Raw genomic sequence first — 12,789 nt, forward strand, 5'->3', positions numbered from 1 at the left:
ATATTTGAGCATATAATTGCAAATATCCAATAGCATAACCATAATTAACTAAACAAATACATTTTAGAAGAGGAAAAGATGTTGAATATAAAGATAGACAATTAGTTAATGAACTGACCTGCTTCATTCATAATCAGGAGTAAATGTAACAAATTAGAAAGTTGTAAAAATAAGAATAGTAATTTTATAAACTAAAGCCAAACATCAGCGGCACTTCCTTACTATCTATCCCCTGTCTTGAGTTGTTTTTTATGTTTCTCCCTTTTTTGACTTGTATTTGCAGACCTTAAAAATCTCAGAAACACAAGATATACTAAAACATTAAAAATATGGGCCTGGGAGTGACATCCTCAAGATGGTCGAATAGGAGCTACTAGCCTTCATAGATCCAGAGAAGCAATGATTTAACAACTATCCACAGACAACAATACCTTTGTAAGAGCTCTAGAGTCCATTTGAGAGGCTCTAGTATCCTGGCAAAACCTAAAATCTATGAACGGCCACAATGAAAAGAATGAGAACCATTTCACTAGTGACATTCCTCCCTCACGCTCTACCGCTCATCACTGAGAGAAACCCCTTACACTGCAATTTCCCCCACAGGGTAAAGAGAGCCTCATGAAAACCTAATGACTCTGCTTTAAGGGCTCTGTCAAGAGACCTGCTCCTGCCTTGCTTAACCAGAAAATTAAGGGGATTGGCAGAGCTAGCTCTTTTGGGGAGAGCTAAGAACAGAGAAAAGGGGTAGGGACTCACGGCACTGGCACATGGATCTCAACAATAAACATGAAAACCCTGGAAGCCAGTCCCCACAATATATATACACCTAACATTAGAGCACCTAAATACATAAAGCAAACATTGACAGACCTGAAGGGAAAAGTAGACAGCAATACGGTATTGGTAGGACACTTCAATGTCCCACTTTCAACAATGGGAGGAATATCCAGATGGACGTTCAGTAAGTAAACAGAAGACTTGAACAACACTGTAACAAATAGATCCAACAGACAGTCCATCCAACTGGACTAAAATACACAGTCTTCTGAAGTGCACATGGAACATTTTCCAGGATAGATCACATGCCAGGTAATAAAAATGTCTTAACAAATTTTTTAAAACTAAAATTATCCCAAGTATCTTTTCCGACCACAATGGAATGAAAGTGAAAATCAATAACAAAAAAACGGAAAATTCAGAAGTACAGGAAAATTAAGCAATACACGCTTGAACAAGCATTGGGTCACATAAGAAATCACAAAGGATATTAGAAAATATCTTAATACAAATGAAAATGAAAATGCTGCACACCAAAACTTATGGGGTACAACAAAAGCAGTATAAAAGGGAAATTTATAGTGATAAATACCTAAATTAAGGAAGAAAGATCATAAACTTACAACTAGTAGATAAATAAGTCCTAGAGATCTAATACACGTATAGTGAATATAGACAATAGTATCATATGGTCAAACTTGCTCAGAGAATAGATATTAATTATTTCTACCACAAAAAAAAAAGATAATCATGTTACATGATAGAGGTGCTGACTAGTGCGGCATTGACAATCATATTACAATATACAGATGTATTGAGTCAACAAAGTATACACCTTGAACATATACAATGTTATATGTCAAATATATTTTAGTTAGGAAAAAAAGGATCTCAACTTAACTCTCCACCTCAAGAAAATGGAGAAAGAAAAAACAAAGTCTAAAATTATCAGAAGGAAAAAATAATAAGTATTAGGGCGGAAAAAAAATAGAGCATTGAAAAATGGAAAACAATTGATGAAACTAGGAGTTGGAGCAAACTAAATGTCCACTGATGGATGAACGGATAAAGAAAAATGTGGTATATATGTATAATGCAATATTATTCAGCCTTTTTAAAAAAAGAAAATCCTTGTTGTCTGTGACAACATGACTAATCTTGGAGCACATTATACTAGGTAAAATAAGCCAGACTATGCAGAACAAATACTATATGATCCCACTTATAGCAGGAATCTAATATACTCAGACCCAAAGAGCAGAGAGTAGAATAGTGGTTACCAGGAGCTGGGTGGAGGAGGGTAAGACGAGAAGTATCAAAGAGTATGATATTTCAGCTAATCAAGATGAACAAGTTCTAGAATTTATTGTATTCCATAGTGCCTTCAATTAACAATAATGTATTATAATTTAAAAATTTACTAAGTGGGCTGATCCTTATGCTAAGTGTTCTTATCTCAAACACACACACACACACACACACACACATAAAGCAGGACAAAACTTAAGGAGAAAATGGGTATGTTTATAGCATTATGACGTTGATTTCACAGCTGTATACTTATTTCCAAACTCATCAGGTTGTATACTTTAATATGTATAGCTTTTTGTATGTCAGTCAAACATCAATGAAGTGGTTTTAAAAACCATGATGCATTATTTCCTTATACATGTCTATAACCAAAAGCATCATATTACATACACAAACAAATATTCTAGGTAAAATTCACAAAACTATCTGGAAAAATAATATGTGTTTTTCTGAATCTTCAGTAATGGTTAATTAAACATGAGGAAGAAAAAATTAAGCACTTAGCCTTGGGAAGGAGAGAACTGAAAAGAACTTTGACACTATTATTAAAAAACTAAAAGGCATATAGTAAAGATTTATCAGACTAAGAAATAAATAATCCTACTTACAATAGCAGCAAAAACAATAAAATACTTAAAATAAATTCAACCAATGAGGTGCAATATCCATATTAGAAAATACTGATGAAAGAAATTGAAAAAAAAAGATAAATGAGTATCCCATCTTCATGGGTTTTTAGAATTAATATGGTTAAAATGTCCACACTACACATTCAATGTAATCCTTGTTTAAGATTTCAGGGGGCATTTCTTTTCACAGAAGTGGAAAAAAAATCCTAAAATTTGTATGGAACCACAAAAGACCCTGAATAACCAAAACAATCCTGAGAAAGCCAAAGTGGGAGGAATCATATTTTCTGATTTCAAATTATATTTTAAAGCTCTAGTAATCAAAACAGTACAGTACTGGCAAAAAAAAAAAAAAAAAGGCACATAGACAAATGGAAGAAACAGTAAATATACCTTCTATATGGTCAACTAATATTGAAAAGGCAGCCAAGTCTACTCAATGGAGGAAATAATCTATTCAACATATGGTGTTGGGCAAATTGTGGATATTTAATGTACAACAATGAAACTAGATCCCTAATGTCCGCCTCTCAAAAAATTAACTCAAAATGGATTAAAGATTTAAATGTAAGACGTGAAACCATGAAATTCTAAAAAGAAAACATAGGAAAAATCTCCTTGACATGGTTTGTGGCAATGATTTTTTGGGGGTATGAGAAAGCACAAATAATAGTATAAAAAACAAGTAGGACACATCAAACTAAAGATCTTCTGGCACAGCAAGAGAAAACAATCTACTGAATGGGAGAAAAAATTGCAAATTATATAGCTCATAAGGGGTTAATATCCAAATATGTAAAGAACTCATATTACTCAATAGAAAAAAAAATCCAGTTTCAGAATGGGCAAAGGATCTAAATAGACATTTTTTTTCCCAAAGAAGACATCCTAATGGCTAACAGATACATGAAAATGTGCTCAAAATCACTGATCACTAAGAAAGTGCAAATCAAAACCACAATGAGGTATCACCTCACACCGTTAGAATGGTTGTCAACAAGAAGACAAGAGATAGCAAATGATGGCTAGGGTGTGGAAAAAGGGAAACTGTGCACTGTTGGTAGGAATGTAAATTGACACAGCCCTACAGAAAATAACATGAAGATTCCTCAATAAAATAAAGAAATAGAGCTACCTACCATATGATCCAACAATCCACTCCTGGGTGTGTCTGTGTGTCTCTCCAAAGCAAACGAAAACACTATGTCGAAGAGATACTAGCACTCTCATGTTCATTGCAACATTACAATAGCCACACATGGAAACAACCGACGTGCCATTGACAAATGAACGGATAAAGAAGTGTGGTATATTTGTACAATGCAAGGTTATTCAGCTCTGGAAAAAAAAAAGAAAGGAGTTCTGCCTTTTGTGACAAGCTAGATGGACCCTGATGACATTATGCTAAGTGAAATAGGTCAGAAAAAGATCAATACCATATGATCCCATTTATATGTGGATTTTTTTTTTAATTCATAGAAAAAGAGATCAGATTTGTGGTTACTACAGGTGGGGGGGAGGTGAGGAAACTGGATCTGAATGAAGGTGGTCAAAAGGTATAAACTTTCAGTTCTAGGATAACCACTGGGGATGTAACATATAACATGGTGGCTATAGCCGACGTATTTGAAGTTGTTAAGAGTAAACCCCATGTTCTCATCGTAAAGGACAAAACATTTTTCCCTTTTTTCTCTCTATATGAAATAATGGATGTTAACTAAACTATTGGGGCAATCATTTACAGTATATGCAAATCAAGTCATTATGCTGTACATCTTAAGCTTATACCATGCTGTATGTTGATTATAACTCAAGAGAACTTGAAAAAAAAAGATAAAGTCAGACAAAGTGCGATTTCACAACTTTTCTTGAACCCATCAGAGAGCTGAGGTCATAGGACAATCAACTGGCCCCAAATCTCAGGAAAGACCTGCATCTGTAGGAAGCAACAGGAAAGCAAGCACCTATTTACCTAGAAAAGTTATAGTTGCACGAAAGTAAAAAGGGTTAGCTAGATTAGGTTGGAGAGAGAGCGTGGAGACCTAAGGTGCTCTTGTGTAAGATTTCATCACACACCCCACATGGAACTCACAAAAATATTGGTAAGAGAGATAAGAAAGCATTTTTCCTGGGGTGCTTGGATGGCTCAGTCATTAAGCATCTGCCTTAGGCTCAGGTCATAATCCCAGGGTCTTGGGATCAAGCCCCACGTTGGGCTCCCTGCTCTGCGGAAGGCTGCTTCTCTCTTTCCCACTGCTTGTGCTCCCTTTCTTGCTATCTCTCTTTCTATAAAGTAAATAAAATCTTAAAAAAAAAAAAAAAAGGAAGGATTTTTCTTGGTACAAGACTGGGAAAGCAGAATAGCAGCCACTGAGGGAGGAGCAGAAAATACCACCTGGCCTCCTTTCTCTTATATACTCTACAGGCAGAAAGTCAGAATTGTGAGAGAAATGGCAACAGGCTGTGTGGCTTCTTATGCGGTGGTGACAACCCATTTCAGATGGGAGAAAATACTTGCAAATTATCTATCTGATAATTTGGATATATATAATTTGGATAATATATCCAAAGTATATAAAGAACTCCTCCAACTCAGTAGAAACAACACCACCAAAAACAAATCCAATTAAAATGTAATCAGATAAATGGAATAGACTCTTTTTTGAAAGACATCCAAATGTTCAAAAAAGTACATGAAAAAATGTCCAACATCACTCCTCATGAGTGAAGTACAAATCAAAACCACAGTGCAATATCACTGCCCACCTTATAGAATGGCTGTCATCAAAAAGACAAGTGATAAGTGTTGGTGAGAATGTGGGGAAAAATGGGAACCCTCATACATGGTGGTGGGAATGTTAATTGATACAGCTACTATGGAAACCAATATGAAGTTTCCCGAAAATAGAACTACCATAGGATCCATGAATCCCACCTCTGAGTATATATTGAAAGGAAATAAAAACAGGATCTCAAAGAGCTACCTGCCCTCCCCAGTTATTTGTAGCAAGTTTCACAATAGCTGAGATACAGAAACAACCTGTGTGTCCAACAATGGATGAAGGGATAAAGAAGTTGCAGCATATGGCAAAATGGAATTCAGCAATGGCAAAGAAGGGAATCTTACCATGTGAGACAACATTGATGGACCCTGAGGGCATTATGCTAAGTGCAATAAAGTCAGAGAAAGAGAAGTACTGTATGATATCATGGATATCTTACATGGAATCTTAAAAAGTTGAACTTACACAGGAGTATAATGGTGGTTTCCAGGGACTAGGGGAAATGGGGAATTGTTGATCAAGATATAAACTTCTTATTATAAATAAAGTCTGGGTTCTAATGTACAGTGTGGTGATTACAGTTAACAATACTGTATTATAGACTTGAAAGTTGCTAAGAGTAAATCTGAAATGTTCTTACCACAAAAAAAATGGACAATTATGTGATATGATGGCGTTGTTAGGTAATGCTATGGTGGTAATCATTTTGCAAGTGTAAGTTTATCAGATCAACACATTTTACAACCTAATCTTACACAACGTTGTCAATTATATCTCAGTAAAGCTGGGGAAAGAACAGCATAAAACCACCCAGAGAGTGTTGGAAATGTTTGCAAACTACATCTGATAAGAGGCTAATATCCCGACTATAGAGAACTCCTGAAACTCAACAACAGAAAACACAAACTGACTTAAATGGACAAGAACTTGAATAGATTTTTTGCCACAGATGATATTCAAATGGCCAATAAACACATGAATAATTGCTCAACATCACTGATCTTTAAGGAAATGCAAACCCAAACCACAATGATAAAGTACTTTACATTCATTGGGATATTATAAAATACACATACATACATATACACATACACACAACAGAAAACAACAAATGTTGGTAAGGATGTGGAGAAAATTGGATATCTGTATCCTATTTGTGGGAATGTAAAATGGTACACCTGACATCAAAAATGTATGGCAATTACTGGAAAAAATTGTAAATAGCATTATCATATGATCAAACAATTTAACTTCAGCAATTGAAAACAGAAACTAGAAAATATATTTGGATACCCATTTTTATGGCAGCATTATTTGAAGTAGCCAACAAGTAGAATCAACCCAAATGCCCACTGATCGATGAATAGGTGATAGAATGTGGTATGTAAATACAATGTAATATTATTCAGCTTTAGAAAAAAAGGAAATTCTGACATGTTACAACATTGATGATCCTTGAAGATACTATGCTAAATGAAATAAGCCAGTCACAAAAGAACAAATACTGTGTGATTTCTCTTACGTTAGAGCTAGAAGAATGGTGATTGCCAGGGACAAGATGTAAGAGGAAAGAGGACTAATTCTTCATGAGTACAGAATTTGAGTTTTGCAGGATGAAGAGATTTCTGTGGCTGGATGTTGGTGATGGTCGTGTACAATGAATGTGCATGATGTCACTAAACTCTACACCTAAAAATGGAAGACAATAACTTTTTCTTCTGGTTATGTGTATTTTACCACAATTAAAATTTTGCAGCACATTTTGAGTAAGAAAATTTTGTTTTATTTAGTCTTCCTTCTCTCCGTCATATTTTATGCTCTTTTTAGAAAGGAGGAGCAGAAATTTTGTTAGTTGTTATTGTTGTTGTTGATTTTTTTTTTTTTTTGGCATACTTACACCGGTGGCATGGTCATCTCAGTCTCTAAATTCAAGCAGTGAAGACACCTTCTTCTTGTGCTTTTCATGAACTTTAACCCCTATGATTTTATTGCAGAGGAGTTGAATTTCCAGTGACCAGAGATCCTTTCTGGGTCAGTACACAGCAGACCAATACCTTCAACCCCACCTTCTTCACAATTCAGTTTTATTTCTAATTCAAGGTAATGTTTGCCTTGTTTTGGAACACTGTTAAGTACTGAGGGTTAATTTTTTTTAAAGATTTTATTTATTTGTCAGACAGAGAGAGAGAGAGAGATGTAGGCAGAGAGATAAGTAGGCTCTGCTTGAGCAAGAAGCCTGACACAGGACTCAATCCCAGGACCCTGGGGTCATGACCCGAACCAAAGGCAAATACTTAATCAACTGAGCCACATAGGCATCCCTGGTAGCTAATTCTTTTTTTTTTTTCCAATTTATTTATTTTCAGAAAAACAGTATTCATTATTTTTTCACCACACCCAGTGCTCCATGCAAGCCGTGCCCTCTATAATACCCACCACCTCGTACCCCAACCTCCCACCCCTCCGCCACTTCACTCCCCTCAGATTGTTTTTCAGAGTCCATAGTCTCTCATGGTTCACCACCCCTTCCAATTTACCCAAAAGCACATACCCTCCCCATAGCTAATTCTTTTTAATTATTTATCATTGCAGTGAATTTGTATAAGAGATTATAGTTTAAAGAGCCAGGCTTACCATCTGACAAGAACTGATGAAACTCTAGTAACTCAGAAAATTTAATGAGATTTATTATGATTTTAAGCACAGTGGATGCAGCAGAAATATGCTACAGATCACACAATACTAGAGATTCCATGAATCTGGACCCTGATGAACTAAAATACATTCATGCAAATATATAACCTAGAAGTCACTTAATAAATTTAACTGGTTCACAAAATTACTTTTGCAAATTTAAAAACATAAAAACAAATATTATTACTAATTTTGCATTTTTATGGCTTTACATTCATATTTGATTTTCTTGGTTTGAGTATCTACTATCTAGAAGTCCTACCCTATGCAGTATACCTGTTACTCAATTCTTTAGAAGGAAATGAAAAGAAAATCTTGTTCTGAAATATTTTATAGTGCCCTAGAAAGACACAAAAGCATTGAATTATAATTATCCATTATTAAATAATCAAAGATGCTACTCATTCTGGCTCATAATACAAACTCATTGTAGATCAATATCTATAATCTGTAGCAAGTTGCATTGTAACTTATAATATTGGCTCTTATATTTGAAATCTCTTGACCTCTTCTCTGTTCATATTTTACTAATCTATTGTCAAGCTTCTCCCCATCAATAATTGCATGGATTTCATAATACAATACAATTTATTTTTTTTAAAAGATTTTATTTATTTATTTGACAGAGAGAGATTACAAGTAGGCAGAGAGGCAGGCAGAGAGAGAGAGAGGAGGAAGCAGGCTCCCCGCTGAGCAGAGAGCCCGATGTGGGACTCCATCCCAGGACCCTGAGATCATGACCTGAGCCGAAGGCAGCGGCTTAACCCACTGAGCCACCCAGGCGCCCTAATACCAGAAAAAGTAGACCAACAAGAATACCTCAGAGCATGATACCATGTAAATATAGATCCAAAAATCTTAGCAATTCAAATCCAACAATTACATAGAAATGGTAATACATTATAACCAACTGGAATTTATCCCAAGGATGGAACATTCATTTAATTGTAGAAAATTAGTATTTTCACTATTTTGAAAGTATAAAAAAGAAAAGCTATATGGTAATCAAAAGATTCATAAAAAGCATTTCATAAAATCTCATGTACATTCCTAATCATTATTAATAATAAAGAAGTATCAGTTAACCAACTATGGAGGGAACTTTCTCAGCCTGATTAAAAAAAAAAAAATCCCCCCAAATTCTGCAGTTAACATCTTATTTCATGGTTCATGCCTGATGCTTTCTCACTAAGACTGCAAACATGATACGGATGTTTGTCCCGCCACTTCTATTAAACAGTATCCTGAAGGTAGTTGTAAGTGCAATAAAGCAAAAAATAAGTAAAAGGCATCCACATATGGAAAAAGTAAAACTGTCTTTATCCACTGATACGATTGTTGATGTAGAAAAGCCTATAGAATCTACAAAATAAAATACTGTATCTAATAAGCGAGGTGAGTAATATTGTAGGTTATAAACTATATAAAAAAAAAACCTAATTGTATTTCTTTGTGCTAGCAACTAGCATTTGACATAATGTTTTTTAAAATACTACTAATGGTAGTATTGGAAATATGAAATACTAGATAAATTTGTAAAAATAGGTCATAAATGTGTGTATTGAACACTATTAAATACAGATCAATTTTAAAACTAAAGGTTAAATAAGTGAAGAAATAGATCATCTTCATGGATCAGGATACTCAATATTCTTAAACTCTTAATCCTCTAAAAACTTCATCCATGGACTCAGGATGATTTTCTTTTAATTAATGGTCAAGTATATTCTGGGATGTATATGGATCCATAATATCTAAGACAACTTAGGGAAAAAACCTTCAAAGATTTACTCTCTTGAATGTTTTCAAGATTTCCTAAAAACTGAGCCTAAGATCTGGACTCCTGTGATTTACGGAAGGAATGCTCTCAGGGTAACAGAAGCAGATTAGGTTAGAGAGAGGTTCTGAACAAGGATACTGGCTCACCTATAATCCAGTCTGATCCCAAAGGGGAGTGCTGGCGTATGAATTACTCCACAGCATTGGTCCCACCTGATGGCGAGGAAGGGAAGCCACCTTTTGCATATACATTTTTCTGGTCATTAGCTAATAATTGCTTCTGAGTGCAAAATAAGGAGCGTAAATGTCAGAGCCAGGCAACTCCTACTGGCCAACAATTCTGTGGAGAGGGGGCAGCTGTCCATCTCCAGGAGCTGACACTCACAGGAGCTGAGCAATGAGTAACCTGACCCAGTAGAGGGACTCTGGTTGGGGCATCAAAGTCATTCACTAGAAAGGGTGAGTACATGGAATTACAGACAATCTCTTTTTGTGGTGGTAATAATAAAATTGATACATGAAAAGGTGATATGCACAACTAATCTAATAATATGTGACATTTAATGGTTTGCAATGTCTTGGATACAGTGTTAAAGCTTTATACTTTTGTATCTTTTTTGAAAGATTTGAATTAAATATGCTACAGAAAAATAATTTAATCTAAAATATTTAGGAATACTAAGTAGCCCTTACAAATCATGTTTTACAGTATCAGGATATGCTGAATGTTAATGATTGATTTTCCTATCCATAAAGGCACGTTACAAGACAAAACATACAGCAAAATTTAAAGTTACTATTTAAAAAGGATAAATGCATACATTTATTTAAACATCTTGAAATGACAAAATATTAACATGTTTATCCCTAGGTGTTCAATTAAAGTTATTTTTATTTTCTACCTACTCTCTTAGTCCATTTAAAAAAATATTTAATTTGAAATAGAAAAGAACCACCTATTGTATATTTATATGCAAAAGTAGTATTTGTAAAACTAACATACATCATTATCGTAAAATTGCACTTGTACTAAATATGTGGATATATAATGGGATTATTATTAAAGCATATTAAAACAACTATAATTTTGATACTTTTAAAATTTTTTAAGACCTTAATTTGAGTGAGAGAGAGCAGAAGTGGTAGGGGCTCAGGGAGAGAGAGAAGCAGGCTTCCTTCTGAGCCGGGAGTCTGATGGGAGGCTTGGTGCCGGGACCCTGGGATCATGATCTCAGCCAATGGCAGACACTTAACTAAGCCACCCAGGTACCCCAATTCTGATACATAAAAAAAATCTATTATACTGTTATTTTGTGTTTGATCCTAACTATGTGCTAGATACTAAACATTTATTTTTTAATATGCATATCTTATTTCATTTTTCTAAGACCCCTAATAAAGAGATTTTATTTTCAACCCCATTTTACAGACTTGCTCAAGGTTAAACAGTTATTGAGAAGCACATCAAGATCTGTATCCAGATCTTGATACACCAGAGCTCCCTGACCATAACAACGGTTCATACTCAGTTCCAATTTCTTCAATAAACTGATATTTATCTCTTTGCATTTGCTGCTCTCTCTACAGATTTCCAGCAAATGAATCCATTTTGAGACTGTGCTGGAAAAGGAGATGAAAATATAAGTCATTAACATAAAATGTCTATCTGACCAACAGGTGTTAGAAGATCAATCATAAAACATAAAACTTTTAGCCTGGAGGCAGTGTATTTACTGGAAATGGTCTTAATCATGTAAGGCAGGACCTTCAGAGTTCACTAGCTTACAAAGAATGAAGTACCATTACAAGGTCATGTGAGACATCTAGAATTCAACTTCTTGTTTTCTAAAGGCACAAGCACCTTTCTGTTATAAGATTCTATTTTTGAGGATTAGTCACTAACCTGCCAAGTTATCAATTATTTAAGTCAAAGCAATTATGTTACCATCTCTGAACTGAATACTGTCTCCCTTTTGTAACTCTTACCCATAAAAATTCCATTTATCATTTATATTTCAGGCCCATGTGACAATATCCTGAATGTACTTTCCAGTCATCACAGTTTACTTTGCTCTTTCCTCTAAAACGCATGTCACTTATTGGTGATACTCACATAGCACCTAGCATTTGATGCTTTGTTTAGTAACTTTTATATAGCATCATTAGATTATAAACTCATGGAGGACAAAGGCACATCTTTGTTTCATTCGTAGTACCTTCTGCAGTGCTCCAGACTCAATACACAATTGTTGAATAAATCATGATAGTTGCTTCTAATCATCTGCTCTTCTAAGATGCCAGAAAAGGAGTCCATTGTGATATTGAATTAGAAACATACACAAAAGAGCTGCTGCTTCTACAGATAAGAGTCACTAGTTCAAAGCTCCATAGGGAACAGATTCTTTGGAGACAGGAAAAGCCCATTATCAGAAAAACATGACAGGATCCAAAGTTTATGCACATAGCTATGTGGCAATTTTATACTGTTGAATTTGGGAATTCATTATCATAATTTTGAATAGAGGCTGCTTAATGTTTTCTTTTGACTTGATCTCAAAGCTATTTGTTCTAGTTCATAATAATTTCTAAGGCTAAAACATTAGAAACACAAAATTTGAATTGTTTTCCTTGTTTTCATGGTTTAAAACCTGCAAAATGTAGGTATGGTATAAAGCAACATAAACACTTCAAAAGTACATCCTTTCGGTATATATCAACAAGCAGGACAAAAAAATGACTTCTGGAGTTAAAGCGTTATTATAGACAATATATGATGTTCATCAGTTGTCTTGTTTTAGACACTAGAACATAAAGAA

Source organism: Neovison vison, chromosome 5 (assembly GCF_020171115.1).
Source record: "Neovison vison isolate M4711 chromosome 5, ASM_NN_V1, whole genome shotgun sequence".
Taxonomy (NCBI): Eukaryota; Metazoa; Chordata; class Mammalia; order Carnivora; family Mustelidae; genus Neogale; species Neogale vison.